The sequence below is a fragment of the Austrofundulus limnaeus genome, unplaced genomic scaffold, assembly GCF_001266775.1.
Source record: "Austrofundulus limnaeus strain Quisiro unplaced genomic scaffold, Austrofundulus_limnaeus-1.0 Scaffold42, whole genome shotgun sequence".
NCBI lineage: Eukaryota > Metazoa > Chordata > Actinopteri > Cyprinodontiformes > Rivulidae > Austrofundulus > Austrofundulus limnaeus.
This window is the reverse complement of record NW_013952444.1, coordinates 1,761,653-1,766,051: the sequence shown is the minus strand read 5'-3', so window position 1 is coordinate 1,766,051 and position 4,399 is coordinate 1,761,653. Positions and strand designations below refer to the sequence as shown.

At 40.9% G+C, this 4,399-nt stretch overlaps 1 protein-coding gene across 17 annotated transcripts in view; it reads right to left on the bottom strand.

Annotated features, from left to right (window-relative positions):
- LOC106516911 (protein tyrosine phosphatase receptor type M) overlaps positions 1-4,399 on the bottom strand; it is a 240,694-nt gene that overhangs the window by 179,559 nt on the left and 56,736 nt on the right. The window lies entirely within an intron of this gene.

Sequence of the window (4,399 nt, the reverse complement as noted above, 5' to 3'; positions counted from 1 at the left end):
GGGGTGGGGGGAGGACCAGGGAGGATGATTCAACCACTCAACCACTAGATGTCGCTGAAAACAACAAATCCTACACACTGTGCCTTTAAAGGATTTTACAAGATTTAGTTACTTTTAGTCCAGAATATCCAAAAAAGAACAATAATTGATTTTATTTTCTGTACAACATGACAAAAATAGTTGCAATGACAAAAAATAATGAAACTAAAAAAAAAAGAATAAGTTTCACTGTATAGTTTTGTTTTGATTAATTAAATAAGGATCAGACATTTTACAGCAGAGCGTGGAACATTCTGCTTTTTCTCTCACTGACAACAGTCCCGGCTGTAAACGCCGGCTGTCATTAAGAGAGGGTAACAGGGTGTGAACAAGCAATAAATCAATCAGCGCCGCTTTGATCGCTACACAAGGCGCTCGCTGTCAGTATCGGAAAATCCTCCAATAACGCCCCGAAACCTTCCATTGACCCGCCATGAGACGCGTCTGCGGCGAGAACATCAAAGCAGGCAACACGTGTTCTCGTGAGTCCTGTTGGATTTTGTGCGAACGAGTCGAATGAGTGTCATAAATCAAAAGCAAAACGTATCCCAGATAAAATGCGGCGTGTCACCAATACAAACAAGTGTCTCTGATTGTACAAATTCATGCAGATGAAGGCATCAGTCAGCCACATCATAATAGTTCTTCTCTCTGCAGGAGGTGCACGCCGCTGCCAGTGTGTGGCACAACCCCTGTATAATCAGCCCCGGCAGCTGCTGAAATAGATACTCCAACGAGACGCTGCCAACCCTCTGAAGGAGATCTAACTTTCAATAAATGCTTCTATGAGGCGCGGGTCGTCCGGGGGACCGGGCGAGCTCCACCCTGTCAACATTCACCTTTTCAAGAGAAGCGAGCGGCTCAAAGCTTAAAGGGTGGCCCCAGATATGTCACGAAACAATTTATTCCTGAGCGAGAACACACAATGGTCTTTATATTCTCATGCGGCGTGCATTTCAAAAGAAATCTATCCATCTTTTCCTCAACCGAGCTGGAGGCCAGAATCAATATCTCAACCCCTCAATGCTGGAGCCAATTTCTCCTAAAGATTTTCCAAGACAGACTTAAAAGGCCTTTTGTTATTGCACCTGTAACAAAAGTAAACTTTCGGCTTTAAAAGCGGTGTGTAAGTGAGTGTGTGAAAGTTTTTTTGTAGCGTACCGGTGTGCTGCGGAGCTCTGCTCTGAATGCCAAGTAATAAAAAAGGTGAGGAGGACTCTGAGGGGGACAATGGAAAGGCAGGAAAAACTATATTTGTGATGGATTGAATAAAAAAAGAAATAAAAAAATCTTGTGCTTTTGAGCTCTGTGAACTTTTTCTGCTCTGCTTTACAATTATTCAGTTAGTAATACATCGAATTACATTGAATTCTAGATGTAACATTAAAATCTACTACTTTTTTTAAAGGCACAGTGTGTAGGATTTGTTGTTTTCAGCTACATCTAGTGGTTGAGTGGTTGAATCATCCCCCCTGGTCCTCCCCCCACCCCCACCTCCCCGCTTCCAAACACAAAGGAGTTGCTACGGTGTCTCTCAGGTGTCAAAAACCTTTGATAATTCCAACCGCGATGTCTACCAGCAGCTTCAGGGCTAGTGATGTTTCAAGTGGTAAGATTATGAGCTTTAATAAGTAAAATTATCCCAGCTACAATGACAGACAACAAATATTACATTTATAGTATTACAACTAAAACCGTTTTTGACGCCGCCACCGCAGTTTGTCCTTCATGAGCCTGGCGGTGCAAGATGGCGGCTGCCTGTAGTGGCGACCCGCGACCATGGAGATATAAACAGCTTTTTATAAGGCAAAAATAATAAAACAAGGTCTTTGTCTGCAATGATTAGACATGTTTTTTATTATTGTCATTAGTGATTGTCTCAATTTCAGCTAAAAGAATTGACAAAATCCCACACACTGTGCCTTTAAATAACAAATTAAACTTTTTCTACTGTTTGATTTCTTTCTATGAATAAGATATGAGATTTGGAGTACAACCCAAAATTGTACATTAGACAAAACAATAAAAAAGGAGTCAATTTACAAAAATCAACACATCAGCAGGAAAAGGAACGAGCACAACATCCGTATTTTCAAAATATTTCACTAAAGGCAGACTAATTTTTGTCAAAATCCCAGCTATATTAATAAATAAATGAAATATTTAAACACAAATAGTGTCAAAATGTAATGTTCTGTTTAGGAAGCAGACGTCAGCATGAAACATGCAACACATGATGGACATAGATTTTATTTTGAAATCAGAAGTTTTAAAAAGACAACAGTGATTCAGTTTCAGCTGTGTTTGGAGTCTGTGTTCTACAGATTTCATTATTTTGCTCTGACTTCTTCATTTATCACTGGATTTATCACGCGATCTCGTATTTCCTGCACACGCTTCTCAGCCCTCTTTTGTGTTTCGCACCGGACCAGACCGGACCCGAGCGGAGTGGACTCTGTACAAATCGGGGTGCAAATGAACAGCTGCGAACTGCACAGCAGAACGGAACCGCATCCAGTGTAAAATAGGAGTAAGCAGCCAACAAATGCGCCCTACAACAGCTGGAAACCCCTGATTTGAGACAGAAAGTGAGCAACACGTTCATTTTACAAAACATTGTCACAACTTCTGCGTTTAAAAGCAGGAAATAAACTCAAAGTGTCGAGACGTGGAGTGTTTTGATAATTTTGCAGCAGCTTAACAGAAAGACATGAGGCTAAACTACAGGGATTTTAACTGATGCACAACTTTCCCCAAAAACATGAAAAATACAACATTTATTCAAATCATACAGAAGAAAAAGAATTCACAAAGCTGACATTTCACATGTTTTCCTTTTAAGTATTGCTGCGTTTCTGTTTATGTATTTTTTACTTTAATGTTGCTCTTCTGTGTATATTTGAAATGTTAGTGTTTTTTTTTATTGTGGTTGCTTTTTTAAAGCTTACTGTTTTCCATTTTGGTATTTTGTGCTTCTTATAAATTGCTTTGTTCTCTTAAAGTCGTAGTTTATTTTTATTGATTTGTTTCTTAAATGGTATATTCTTTAAATTTGAGTGTATTTTTTCTGCTTTGTGCTTTTTCTTTCTACGATCGTTGTTTCGATGTTGTTGGACAGCTGATGAATCAACTGAAAAGCTCATTTCAGCCAGCACTGATTTGAACACAGGTACTGAACGTTGACTTGACGTGTTGTTTTAAAGCCGGCTCCATCATCTCGTCCCGTCTGCCAGTTCTGCAGTTCTGCAGTTCTTCCAGCCGGTCCAGTGAGGACCTCTCAGGTCTGCCCTTCGCCCCACTCTGCCTCAGTGTCTGCACTTGTTTTAACAAACATCTTGTCTGCCAGCAAAGCGGCAGCCTGAAACCACAAAGCAATCTTGGGTAATTTAAAACCGATGTGGACTATCTCCCTCCACCACGGCCCGTTTAGAGCTGCAGAATCCTGCGGCTAAGCCCCTTAGGGACTGATAGGCCTTCTCAGTCTGGCCCTATTTCACTTATCTATCGGCATCTGCTGCCAACGTCTATCTCTGCACCGGACTGCACGAGTGTGCTCTCTGTTCGGGGACTTTGAACTGTGGGAAGGGATTTAGACGATCAATCTCAATATCATTATCAATCACGTCTTGCTGTTCGCCACATCGATTCGGGGGGGAAATAAAGAAGTTCGAGTGAAGATTTCCACCGATAATCTCCTCCCGGCTGAGCCACGTGCTCGTCAGCGGCGCTCTGCAAAGCAGAACCGACAAACAGAGTCGAGCGTGACAAAAGCTAAATCAGGACCAAAAAAAAAGAAAAAAACATAAAAAGAGTGAGCGTTGCATTCTGAAGTTAGAATAAGCGACGATTATTTAGTTTCAGAACACTGAGCGCAAAGGAATTATTAAATTAAAGACCGATTCATCTTTGAAGGAATGTAGACCCTCTGCTTGTAGCCAAATGCTTTCTCACAAGTTGAAACACTCAGTTTATTTGTTGTAGAAGACTCTCAGCTACTACCACACCAAACCTGAGCTCAATGGGCCTCATGAACATGTTTTCATTCTTATCCTAAATTTCTCTTACTTTTGTTCGTACGAAGGGTTCGTACGAACATGTCACGTCAGATTCAACAAACTCTTCTATCTTCAGGAAAAGTGTGTAAATGAGCTGCGTAAATCTCACCTGTTCGTATTCAGCTGCTCGTGCACGCTAGAGGAGATTAGCAAAATTACCACCCCAAAAACACCATATAAGGCTATGTTTCCTGCCCCACATACCAGGAAGTGTCCATTCATGAAAACAACAGTAAAAAAGAAGAACTTTACGAGTTTGGAGATTGAAGTTCTGCTGTCAGAGATCCACAATACATATATATATA